General features: G+C 38.1%; 1 protein-coding gene and 1 pseudogene across 4 annotated transcripts in view; one reads left to right on the top strand and one right to left on the bottom strand.

Annotated features, from left to right (window-relative positions):
* EDA (ectodysplasin A) overlaps window positions 1-14,243 on the top strand; it is a 505,964-nt gene that overhangs the window by 419,019 nt on the left and 72,702 nt on the right. The window lies entirely within an intron of this gene.
* LOC131822084 (Y-box-binding protein 1-like) lies at window positions 5,530-8,139 on the bottom strand (annotated as a pseudogene).

Genomic DNA, 14,243 nt, shown 5'->3' on the forward strand with positions numbered 1-14,243 from the left:
GTGGAAAGGCTGAGCTTCCACCCCTTTCACATTAAAGAGACTGAATAAAGGGATGCATATCAAGGCTAATAAACACACTGCTTCCCCCCCACCCCCGTTGTCAGGGACACCCAGTGGGAAGCTGCAACTGTACACCCATCTGGCAGCAATGAGACTGAAAGAGGCAGTGTAAACCAGGGTTAGTCAGCACTCTTATGCCTCACTGCATCCCCATTTCAGGGGGGCCCAGTGGAAAGCAGAGTCTTTATCCCCAGTCTGCATCAATGAGTCTTACATTAATGAGGTGGTAAAGGTAGAGCTAGTTGTTACTTTTCTTTCCCTTCCACTGGTGTCAGCAGGTCCCATGAGAGAACTGAGCTTATACTTCCATTCAAAAATAACAAAAGCCAGGGGAAAAAAGGTAACAAAACCCAGAAGCCCTGTGGATCAGTGGCCCACTTTCACTGGAATAGTGCCAGCAGAGACAGAGAGGTAGTTGACTGAACTTCCATTCCATCCATTTGCAACAAGGAAGTATGAGTCAGTGCCCCACTTTTACCAAGGTCATGTCAGTAAGATGCAGCAGGAACATGCACACATACTTTACTCACATTATACATCAACACCACCTCCTTAAAAAGAAAATTAAATATAATCTTGTCTAATAATACAGTATCCCAAAACCTCCCTGTTTTAAAAAGAAATAACTCATAAATGAGAACAGACACCAAAACTCAGATGAAACAGATTTTATCTGACAAGGATTACAAAGCACCCATAATAAAAATGATCCAACAAGCAATTACAATTTTTTTGAAAAAAACACATACAAAATCTCAGCAAAGAAATAGAAATTATTTTTTCAAAAGAAATCAAAAATAGAGAATCAAAAAAATAAATGAAACAAATTCAGTGAATGGGCTCAATAGTAGAGTGGAGATAATAGATGATAGAATCAGTGGGCTTGAGGTCAGAGCAGTAGAATTTACTCAGTCTGAACAACAAAGAGAAACTAGACTGGGAAAAAAATGAACAAAGACTCAGGGAATCTGTGGGATAATAACAAAAGTTTTGCATTCATATCATTAGTGTCCAAAAGGAGAAAAGAGATAAAGAAGTATTGAAAGAGGACTTGAAGAAATGGCTGATTTTAAAAGGATAGAAATTCTGATGTGCTAAAACATGGATGAATCATAAGGACATTATACTAAGTGAAATAAGCCAGTCACAAAAAGACAAATACTGCATGACTCCACTCATATGAGGTACCCAGAGTAGTCAAATTCAGAGAGAATTGGATGATAACTGACAGGCACTAGGGGTAGAGGGGAATGAAGGCTGTTTCATGGGCATAGAGCTTTAGTTTTGCAAGATTAAAAGAGTTTTGGAGATTGAGTGTAAAACAGTGTGGAGGTAATTAGCCCTACTGAACTATACACTTAAAATGGTTAACATGGTAAATTTTATGTTATGTGTATTTTATCACAATTAAATTTTTAAAGAAATTCTTAAAAAGTAATGATGGCTAAAAACCTGATATTGGCAAAATACATATTCAAGAAGATAAGTGAAATACAAGTATAATAAACCCAAATAAATCCATGCTAAGACACATAATAATTAAACTCCTGAAAACTAAAGATATTTTTTAAATTTTGAGAGCATCCCGGAAAAAAATGATGCTTATAAGGGAACACAAGTTAGATTGTCAACAGATTTTTTATTTAAAAGCATAGAGGCCAGAAGGAAATGGTACAATATTTTTCAAATGCTGAAAAATGGTCAACCACAGGTCTGTATCAAGAAAAATACCTTCAGGAATTAAGAGAAAATAAAGGAATTTTTAGATGAAGAAGAATATTTGTTGCTAGCAAACCTGCACTTAAAGATTGGCTAAAAGAAGTTCTATTAACAGAAATGTTAACAGAATAAGGCTCAGAACTTCAGAAAAGAAAGAAGTACACCTTTATGATGAAAAGAGGAGTAAACATAATAGACTATGCTAGTTCTTGTGAATTTCTAAAATCATTTCTGAGGGTTGAAGCAAAAATTATAATACCATAAGATGTGGCCAAATGTATGTACAGGAAATACTTAAGGCAATTAAGATATATTTATATTGAAAAAGAATGGAGAGTACTCAACATCATTAGCCATTAAGGAAACATAATTCAGAACCATAGTGAGATACAACTTCATACCCACTAGGGTGGCTATAATCAAAAAGACAATATAACAAGAGTTGGCAAGGACATGAAGAAACTGGAACTATCATAAATTTTTGGTGGGAATGTAAAATGATGCAACCCTTTTGGAAAAAAACAGTCTGGCAGTTCCCCCAAATGCTAAACATACAGTTACCATATGATCCAACACCCATTCCCAAGTATAACCAAATAACTGAAACAGATATTCAAATATTTGTACATCAGTGTTCATAGCAGCATTATTTATAATAGCCAGAAAATGGAAAGAGCCCAAATATCCATCAACTGAGAGATGGATAAGTAAAATGTGGTATATTGATACAATGGAACATTGATGTATGGTACAACATGGATGAATCTTGAAAACATTACAGTAAGCGAAAGAAGCCAGTAATATGTTCTGTGATTCCATTTATATGAAATGCCCAGAAGAGGCAAATCAATGCAGACATAAAATAAATTAGAGGTTCCTTGGGGCTGGAGGAAGTTGGACAGAAATGAGGGTGACTGCTAAGGGTTATAGGGTTTCTTTGGGGGGTGACAAAAATGTTCTAAAGTTAATTGTGGTGAGGTTTGCACATCTCTGAAAAACCATTAAATTGTACATGTTTAAAGGATGAATTGTGTATGTCAATTGCATCTCCTTAGAGCTATTATCAAAAAAATTAAATTCAGAAAAAAGTAAAATAAAAACAGAGAGGGAGACAAACCATAAGAGACTCTTGAGCATAGAAAACAAACTGAGGGTTGCTGGAGGGGAGGGGGTGTAAGGATGGAGTAACCAGGTGATGAACATTAAAGAAGGCATGTGATATAATGAGCACTGGGTGTTATAGAAGACTGGTGAATCACAGACCTTTACCTCTGAAACCAATAATACATTATATATTAGTTAATTGAATTTAAATTTAAAAATATTTTTAAAAAATTAAAATTCAGAGTAAAAATGGATCTAATTAGGAATAAGATTTCTGTGCTTCATTTGAAGTACTAAGCCATCAATACCAGTAGACTGTCATAAGCTATGTATGTATCATAATCCCTAGAGCAACCACAAAAACTATATTGAGTAGAAACCTCAAAAGTATTATAAATAAAAATTCAATCCTTAAAAGACATTCAAGTGACCCACAAGAAGGCAGTAAAGAGAAATCAGGAATTATACAGAGAAAGCAAACAGAAAACAAAATACAAAATGGCAGCTGTAAGTGCTAACAGATCGATAACTACATTAAATATAAATGATCTAAATATGCCAATTAAAAGATATTAGCAGAAGAGATTATAAAATATTCTCCAACTATATGCTGTCTACAATAAAATCATTCTGAATACAACCAAATAGGTAGACTGAAAGTAAAAATGAAAAAAAGGTGTATCATGCAAAAATTAATGAAAAAAAGCAGGGATGATTATATGAATAAAGTGTAATATGATAAAGTGTGATTCCAAGCAAAAGGAATAACAGAAGTACTATATACCTATAGTAATCCGCTGTTTTGTTCCTTATACTGGTGATTTGTGTCTATTCTACTTTTTTTTTTTATTTAAGACCTTTATTAATGGGTGTTTGCCGTTTGTTGCCTTTTTTCAAAAAATCAAGTTGTAAACTTTTATTACAAATTAAAAATGATGTTCTTAAAAATCTCAACTTGACCAGATATGAAACAATTTAAAAACCTTTAAAGGTGTATTGAGAAAAACCAGGCTTTTTTTTTTTTTCTTAAAAAACACGTTTGTCAACGAACTCCTCAAAGTCAACACACACGAAACAGGCAAACATGTCAAAAAATGAGAAGAAGATATGAACAGACACTTCTCCCATCAAGAAATACAAATGGCTATCAGACACATGAAAAAATGTTCATCATTATTAGCCCTCAGGGAGATTCAAATTAAAACCACATTGAGATATCACCTTACACCAGTTAGAATGGCCAAAATTAACAAAATAGGAAACAACATGTGTTGGAGAGGATGTGGAGAAAGGGGAACCCTCTTCCACTGTTGGTGGGAATGCAAGTTGGTGCAGCCTCTTTGGAGAACAGTGTGGAGATTCCTCAAGAAATTAAAAATAGAACTTTCCTATGACCCTGCCATTGCACTCCTGGGTATTTACCCCAAAGATACAGATGTCGTGAAAAGAAGGGCCATCTGTACCCCAATGTTTATAGCAGCAATGACCATGGTCGCCAAACTGTGGAAAGAACCAAGATGCCCTTCAACAGATGAATGGATAAGGAAGATGTGGTCCATATACACTATGGAGTATTATGCCTCCATCAGAAAGGATGAATACCCAACTTTTGTAGCAACATGGAGGGGACTGGAAGAGATTATGCTGAGTGAAATAAGCAGAGAGAGTCAATTATCATATGGTTTCACTTATTTGTGGAGCATAACAAATATCATGGAGGACAAGGGGTGTTAGAGAGGAGAAGGGAGTTGGGGTAAATTGGAAGGGGAGGTGAACCATGAGAGACTATGGACTCTGAAAAACAATCTGAGGGGTTTGAAGTGGCGGGGGTGTGAGAGGTTGGGGTACCAGGTGGTGGGTATTATAGAATGCACGGATTGCGTGGAGCACTGGGTGTGGTGAAAAAATAATGAATACTGTTTTCTGAAAATAAATAAATTGAAAAAATTAAAAAAAATAAGTCAAGCAGAGAGAGTCAATTATCATATGGTTTCACTTATTTGTGGAGCATAACAAATAGCATGGAGGACATGGGGAGTTAGGAGAAGGGAGTTGTGGGAAATTAGAAGGGGTGGTCAACCATGAGAGACTACGGACTCTGAAAAACAATCTGAGGGTTTTGAAGGGGGGGGGTGGGAGATTGGGGTACCAGGTGGTGGGTATTATAGAGGGCACGGATTGCATGGAGCACTGGATGTGGTGCAAAAATAATGAATACTGTTATGCTGAAAATAAATAAAAAATAAATAAATAAAAATAAAAAATTTAAAAAAAACACGTTTGTCATTACCAAAAAGAGACGTCTTTAAGTAAAAATAATAAAAACCCCATGCTGCATAGATAATGCAGATAGTTCTATTTATCTGGTCAATGGGCAAAAATCAAGTACTTAAGGTCTTCAGCTCCAATCTTTTGTTCATTTCTTTTTATTTATTTTTTATTTATTTATTGGACAGATAGATCACAAGTAGGCAGAGAGGCAGGCAGAGAGAGAGGGGAAAGCAGGATCCCCGCTGAGCAGAGAGCCGGATGTGGGGCCCGATCCCAGGACCCTGAGATCATGACCTGAGCCGAAGGCAGAGGCTTTAACCCACTGAGCCACCCAGGTGCCCCTGTTCATTTCTTATTGCTGGAATTTCATCTTCATTTCTTCGTGTTGGATGACTAAACCGGATGATGGTAGAGATGGTAAGCCGGCATTTACTCAGCCCCGCCCTGCTCAGCCTCGGGAGCGGACAAATTCTCAGCTGGTGGATCAGCTGCTTTTGTCTCTTTGCCATCTTGTGGTTTAGGGTTTTCTGGGCGTCTGCGTCGGTAATTGAAGTTGCGGCGGTATCGACGTTGAGGTGTCTGCTGACCCTGGGTCTCATCTCCTTGATTTTCCTTATCTTCCTCGTTGCCGCCCTCTCTAGGTTGTCTTTGGCAGGAGGACCCCTGCGGAATCGTGGTCTATCACCCCGATACATATTCTGTCTCACTGGTCTACCTTGTTCTCCTGCACCCTGGTTGTCAGCACCTACCATCACTTCTCCCTGCACTGGAGGGTTGGAATGCTGTGGTCGACGCCCATAGGGTCTCCTCATGTAGTAAGGTGGGAACCGTCGCCTGCGGTAGGGCCGGCGCTGTTGGGCCTGGCCTTCGGGAGCACTTTCCGATCCCTCGTTCTTTTCCCCACTCTCACTATTCTGGTAATTTTGCTGGTAATTGCGTGGAGGACCCCTGCGACGTGGATAGCATTTATAATGGTTACGGTCTGCTGCATATTTACTGCCTTGCACTGGAACTCCACCAGGGCCTGTCACATTTGCTGCCTCCGCACCCTTTTCTCCTTCAACAACATCAAACTCCACAGTCTCTCCATCTCCTACACTGCGAAGGTACTTCTTGGGGTTATTCTTCTTTATGGCAGTCTGGTGTACAAATACATCTTCCTTGGTGTCTCCCTGTTGATGAAACCATATCCGTTTCTTACATTGAACCATTTTACTGTTCCCAAAACCTTCTTGTCCCCGCCGGCAGGCGCCGCCGATGTGAGGCCGCCCGGGCCGCCGCTCCCTGCGCTGCTGCGGGTGGCGGCGGGCGGGTGCTGGGTCTCAGCCTTGCTGTTCATGGTTGCGGTGATGGTGACTGGGGCCGGCTGCGGCAGCTATGGCTCCTCCCGGGGTGTGATGGTAACTAGGCCGGCGGTGGCGGTGGGGCTGCTCAGGGCTTTCTGGGGTCCGCTCTCTGCTCCCGCTACCGATCGAACTGTATTCTACTTTCTTAATAGAGACAAAGAGGGACAATATGACAAAAGGATCAAAACATTGGGATAATGTAATAATCATAAAAGTATACACACCAAACAACAGAGCCTCAAAATACATAAAACAAAAATCCACAAATATAATTGAGATATCAACAACTTGTAACAATTCATAGAACTAGTGGACAGAAAACCAACAAAGACAGAGAAGAACTGAACAACACAATGAACCCACAAAATCTAATTAACATATATAAAACACCACTCCCAACCAACAGCAAACTACACATTTTTTTAAGCACCATGAGACATTTATCAAGGTAAAACATATATCCTGGACTGTGAAACAACCCTCACCAAATTTGAGAATTATAATTAAAGAGTGTGTTCTCTGATCATAATGGAATTAATAAGAGAAAAACAACAGGCAACTCTCTGAACACTTAGAAATTAAATAACATGCTTCAAAATAATCCATCAGTCTAAGAGGAAGTCTCAAATCAAGTTATAACATATGGTTTGTCTCCCTCCCAATCCCAGGGTTGCTGGGGGGAGGGGGTTTGGGAGAAGGGGGTGGGATTATGGACATTGGGGACGGTATGTGCTTTGGTGAGTGCTGTGAAGTCTGTAAACCTGGTGATTCACAGACCTGTACCCCTGGGGATAAAAATAAATGTTTATAAAAAATTAAAAAAATACGATTTTATCTCCATTTATGTATTGGTGCATGTATAGGTGTGTGTGTGTGTGTGAGAGAGAGAGAGAGAGAGAAAGACTTGGTGCTTTTTTTTTAATTTGGATTTTTAAAGGAGAATGTGTGGTAAAATTCAAATAAATCATAGTTTCTTTAGGAAGATTAAAAAAAAAACATACAAAGAGCTGAATGTGATTAAAATCTCTTTTAAAAGGAATCTCCAAGCCCAGATGATTTCATGGAATAACTCTACCAAATATTTTAAGAAATAGCACCAATTTTACACCATCTACTCCAGAAAGTAGAAGGGAAGGGAATATTTCCCAATTCATTTTATGAGACCAAGATCACCCTGATAACAAAATAAGTCAAAACAGCACTAAAAAGGAAAACTAAGGACCAATATCTCTCACCAAATTAAATGCAAAAATCCTCAACAAAATAGTAGCAAATCAAATGTCACAATATACAAAACAATTATATATCATGACTAAGTGGGATTTATTCCAGGTTTTATGTAAGAAATTAATAAATTTAGCCCCACATATCAATAGGCTAGAGAAGAAAAATTATATGATCACATCAATTAATGCTGAAAAAGCACTTGACAAAATCCAACACCCATTCGTGATTCAAACCCTTAGCAAACTGGGAATAGAGGAGAACTTCCTCAGATTGATTGAAAGCATCTACAAAAAATTATATCTAACATAATGCTTTATGGTAAAAAAAAATGAATAGTTTCTTTCTAAAATGGAAACAAGGCAAGAATACATATTCTCACCATTCTTAACATAGTACTGGAAGTACTTTGCATACTGATCAGAAAGAACTACTGTTTAGACCATTTACATTTAAGCTAATTATTGATATGTTAGGGTTTTAATCTGCCAATTTTTTTCTCTTTTCTTTATTCTCTGTTTTGTGGTGGTTTTTTTCCCTTTTCCTGCTTTCCTGTGAGGTATGTAAGGGGAATCCATTTTTTAAAAAAAGAATTTAGGGGCACCTCGGTGGCTTAATCAGTTTGGCATCCAACTCTTGGCTCCAGTCAGGTCATGATCTCAGGGTCATGTGATTGAGCCCCTACATCAGGCTCCACACTCAGTGTGGAATCTGTCTGGGATTCTTTCCCTCCCCTCTTCTTCCCCTTGCTCACACGTGTGCCCACCCTCACTCTTTCTAAAATAAATAATAAATAAAATCTTTTTTAAAAAAGAACTCCATTTTAGTAGCACTTTTGAATGTATCTCTTTGTATTGTTTAGTGGTTGCTTTTTTTTTTTTAAGATTTTATTTTATTTGTTTGACAGAGAGAGATCACAGGTAGGTAGAGAGACTGGCAGAGAGAGTGAGGGAAGCAGGCTCCCCGCCGAGCAGAGAGCCCGATGTGGGACTCAATCCCATGACCCTGAGATCATGACCTGAGCCCAAGGCAGAGGCTTAGCCCACTGAGCCACCCAGGCGCCCCTAGTGGTTGCTTTTGATATTACATTGTGTGTACATAATTTATTAGTCTACTGGTATTGACATTTTACCAGTTCAAGTAAAATTTAGAAAACTTACTTCTCTTTAAGTCCCTTTATTCTCCCCCTCCTCCATTTATAATATAATTGTCTTAAATATTACCCCACATAAATTGTGAAACACTTAAGACAATGTTATAACTTGATTTAACTGTCAAATGCAACTCAGAAAGACAAGGAAAGAAAGTCTATTGTATTTACCTTATTTTTGCTCTTCTTTTGCTCTTTCTTCCTGATATTCTGAGATTCCTTCTTTTATAATTTCCTTTCTCTTCCAGAACTTCCTTTAGCCATTATTTTAGGTGAGGCCTGCTGGTGACAAGTTTTGTTAGTTTGCCAATATCTGACATGTCTTGATTTCCCTTCAATTCCTGAATAATATTTTCACTGTGTATAGGATTCAGTGTTTGGCAGCTCTTTTCTTTCAGCATTTGAGAAATATGCCACTTTCTTCTGGGCTTCCTGGTTTCTTATAAGAAATTCACTGCCATTTTGTTTTTCCCCAAAAGGTAAAGTTTCAACTTTCTCCAGCTGCAAAGGTTTTCTCTGTCTTTAGTTTTCAGAAGTTTGATTTGGTGTGACTGCTGTTTGAGCCCATGAACTAAACTTTTTATTTCAGTTGTTCCTTTTCAATTCTAATATTTCCATTTGGTTCCTCTTTATATCTTCCATTTCTTTGCTGAGACTTTCTAATTTTTGTAAGTCTTTAAATTTTTTTTCGTTTATTTCAAGAATATTCATATTTACTCACTGAAGCATTCTTATGATTGCTACTTTATAAATATTTGTTATGGAATCCTACCATCTCTATTATCTTACTGCTGGGTTTTATCTTTTTTCATTCAGTTTGAGATATTCTTGGTTGTTGCTATGACAAGTGGTTTTTTTTATCAAAACCTCCACATTTTACATTTTATTTTAAGGCTCTGGATCTTATTTATTTATTTTTTTTTAATTTTTTATTTTTTATAAACATATATTTTTATCCCCAGGGGTACAGGTCTGTGAATTACCAGGTTTACACACTTCACAGCACTCACCAAAGCACATACCCTCCCCAATGTCCGTAATCCCACCCCGTTCTCCCAAACCCCCTCCCCCCAGCAACCCTCAGTTTGTTTTGTGAGATTAAGAGTCACTTATGGTTTGTCTCCCTCCCAATCCCATCTTGTTTCATTGATTCTTCTCCTACCCACTTAAGCCCCCATGTTGCATCACCACTTCCTCATATCAGGGAGATCATATGATAGTTGTCTTTCTCTGCTTGACTTATTTCGCTAAGCATGATACGCTCTAGTTCCATCCATGTTGTCGCAAATGGCAAGATTTCATTTCTTTTGATGGCTGCATAGTATTCCATTGTGTATATATACCACATCTTCTTGATCCATTCATCTGTTGATGGACATCTAGGTTCTTTCCATAGTTTGGCTATTGTGGACATTGCTGCTATAAACATTCGGGTGCATGTGTCCCTTTGGATCACTACATTTGTATCTTTAGGGTAAATACCCAATAGTGCAATTGCTGGGTCATAGGGCAGTTCTATTTTCAACATTTTGAGGAACCTCCATGCTGTTTTCCAGAGTGGCTGCACCAGCTTGCATTCCCACCAACAGTGTAGGAGGGTTCCCCTTTCTCCGCATCCTCGCCAGCATCTGTCATTTCCTGACTTGTTGATTTTAGCCATTCTGATTGGTGTGAGGTGATATCTCATTGTGGTTTTGATTTGTATTTCCCTGATGCCGAGTGATATGGAGCACTTTTTCATGTGTCTGTTGGCCATCTGGATGTCGTCTTTGCAGAAATGTCTGTTCATGTCCTCTGCCCATTTCTTGATTGGATTATTTGTTCTTTGGGTGTTGAGTTTCCTAAGTTCTTTATAGATTCTGGACACTAGTCCTTTATCTGATATGTCGTTTGCAAATATCTTCTCCCATTCTGTCAGTTGTCTTTTGATTTTGTTAACTGTTTCCTTTGCTGTGCAAAAGCTTTTGATCTTGATGAAATCCCAATAGTTCATTTTTTCCCTTGCTTCCCTTGCCTTTTGCGTTGTTCCTAGGAAGATGTTGCTGCGGCAGAGGTCGAAGAGGTTGCTGCCCGTGTTCTCCTCAAGGATTTTGATGGATTCCTTTCTCACATTGAGGTCCTTCATCCATTTTGAGTCTATTTTTGTGTGTGGTGTAAGGAAATGGTCCAATTTCATTTTTCTGCATGTGGCTGTCCAATTTTCCCAGCACCATTTATTGAAGAGGCTGTCTTTTTTCCATTGGACATTCTTTCCTGCTTTGTCGAAGATTAGTTGACCATAGATTTGAGGGTCTATTTCTGGGCTCTCTATTCTGTTCCATTGATCTATGTGTCTGTTTTTGTGCCAGTACCATGCTGTCTTGATGATGACAGCTTTGTAATAGAGCTTGAAGTCCGGAATTGTGATGCCACCAACGTTGGCTTTCTTTTTCAATATCCCTTTGGCTATTCGAGGTCTTTTCTGGTTCCATATAAATTTTAGCATTATTTGTTCCATTTCTTTGAAAAAGATGGATGGTTCTTTGATAGGAATTGCATTAAATGTGTAGATTGCTTTAGGTAGCATAGACATTTTCACAATATTTATTCTTCCAATCCAGGAGCATGGAACATTTTTCCATTTCTTTGTGTCTTCCTCAATTTCTTTCATGAGTACTTTATAGTTTTCTGAGTATAGATTCTGTGTCTCTTTGGTTAGGTTTATTCCTAGGTATCTTATGGTTTTGGATGCAATTGTAAATGGGATTGACTCCTTAATATCTCTTTCTTCTGTCTTGCTGTTGGTGTAGAGAAATGCAACTGATTTCTGTGCATTGATTTTATATCCTGACACTTTACTGAATTCCTGTATAAGTTCTAGCAGTTTTGGAGTGGAGTCTTTTGGGTTTTCCACATATAGTATCATATCATCTGCGAAGAGTGATAATTTGACTTCTTCTTTGCCGATTTGGATGCCTTTAATTTCCTTTTGTTGTCTGATTGCTGAGGCTAGGACCTCTAGTACTATGTTGAATAGCAGTGGTGATAATGGACATCCCTGCCGTGTTCCTGACCTTAGCGGAAAAGCTTTCAGTTTTTCTCCATTGAGAATGATATTTGCGGTGGGTTTTTCATAGATGGCTTTGATGATATTGAGGTATGTGCCCTCTATCCCTACACTTTGAAGAGTTTTGATCAGGAAGGGATGCTGTACTTTGTCAAATGCTTTTTCAGCATCTATTGAGAGTATCATATGGTTCTTGTTCTTTCTTTTATTGATGTGTTGTATCACATTGACTGATTTGCGGATGTTGAACCAACCTTGCAGCCCTGGAATAAATCCCACTTGGTCGTGGTGAATAATCTTTTTAATGTACTGTTGAATCCTATTGGCTAGTATTTTGTTGAGTATTTTCGCATCTGTGTTCATCAAGGATATCGGTCTATAGCTCTCTTTTTTGGTGGGATCCTTGTCTGGTTTTGGGATCAAGGTGATGCTGGCCTCATAAAATGAGTTTGGAAGTTTTCCTTCCATTTCTATTTTTTGGAACAGTTTCAGGAGAATAGGAATTAGTTCTTCTTTAAATGTTTGGTAGAATTCCCCCGGAAAGCCGTCTGGCCCTGGGCTTTTGTTTGTTTGGAGATTTTTAATGACTGTTTCAATCTCCTTACTGGTTATGGGTCTGTTCAGGCTTTCTATTTCTTCCTGGTTCAGTTGTGGTAGTTTATATGTTTCTAGGAATGCATCCATTTCTTCCAGATTGTCAAATTTATTGCCGTAGAGTTGCTCATAGTATGTTCTTATAATAGTTTGTATTTCTTTGGTGTTAGTTGTGATCTCTCCTCTTTCATTCATGATTTTATTTATTTGGGTCCTTTCTTTTTTCTTTTTGATAAGTCGGGCCAGGGGTTTATCAATTTTATTAATTCTTTCAAAGAACCAGCTCCTAGTTTCGTTGATTTGTTCTATTGTTTTTTTGGTTTCTATTTCATTGATTTCTGCTCTGATCTTTATGATTTCTCTTCTCCTGCTGGGCTTAGGGTTTCTTTCTTGTTCTTTCTCCAGCTCCTTTAGGTGTAGGGTTAGGTTGTGTACCTGAGACTTTTCTTGTTTCTTGAGAAAGGCTTGTACCGCTATATATTTTCCTCTCAGGACTGCCTTTGTTGTGTCCCACAGATTTTGAACCGTTGTATTTTCATTATCATTTGTTTCCATGATTTTTTTCAATTCTTCTTTAATTTCCCGGTTGACCCATTCATTCTTTAGAAGGATACTGTTTAGTCTCCATGTATTTGGGTTCTTTCCAAACTTCCTTTTGTGGTTGAGTTCTAGCTTTAGAGCATTGTGGTCTGAAAATATGCAGGGAATGATCCCAATCTTTTGATACCGGTTGAGTCCTGATTTAGGACCGAGGATGTGATCTATTCTGGAGAATGTTCCATGTGCACTAGAGAAGAATGTGTATTCTGTTGCTTTGGGATGAAATATTCTGAATATATCTGTGATGTCCATCTGGTCCAGTGTGTCGTTTAAGGCCTTTATTTCCTTGCTGATCTTTTGCTTGGATGACCTGTCCATTTCAGTGAGGGGAGTGTTAAAGTCCCCTACTATTATTGTATTATTGTTGATGTGTTTCTTTGATTTTGTTATTAATTGGTTTATATAGTTGGCTGCTCCCACGTTGGGGGCATAGATATTGAAAATTGTTAGATCTTCTTGTTGGACAGACCCTTTGAGTATGATATAGTGTCCTTCCTCATCTCTTATTATAGTCTTTGGCTTAAAATCTAATGGATCTGATATAAGGATTGCCACTCCTGCTTTCTTCTGATGTCCATTAGCATGGTAAATTCTTTTCCACCCCCTCACTTTAAATCTGGAGGTGTCTTCGGGCTTAAAATGAGTTTCTTGGAGGCAACATATAGATGGGTTTTGTTTTTTTTATCCATTCTGATACCCTGTGTCTTTTGACAGGGGCATTTAGCCCATTCACATTCAGGGTAACTATTGAGAGATATGAATTTAGTGCCATTGTATTGCCTGTAAGGTGACTGTTACTGTATATGGTCTCTGTTCCTTTCTGATCTACCACTTGTAGGCTCTCTCTTTGCTTAGAGGACCCCTTTCAATATTTCCTGTAGAGCTGGTTTGGTATTTGCAAATTCTTTCAGTTGTTGTTTGTCCTGGAAGCTTTTAATCTCTCCTTCTATTTTCAATGATAGCCTAGCTGTATATAGTATCTTGGCTGCATGTTTTTCTCGTTTAGTGCTCTGAAAATATCATGCCAGCTCTTTCTGGCCTGCCAGGTCTCTGTGGATAAGTCAGCTGCCAATCTAATATTTTTACCTTTGTATGTTACAGACTTCTTTTCCCGGGCTGCTTTCAGGAT

Source organism: Mustela lutreola, chromosome X (genome assembly GCF_030435805.1).
Source record: "Mustela lutreola isolate mMusLut2 chromosome X, mMusLut2.pri, whole genome shotgun sequence".
Lineage (NCBI taxonomy): Eukaryota > Metazoa > Chordata > Mammalia > Carnivora > Mustelidae > Mustela > Mustela lutreola.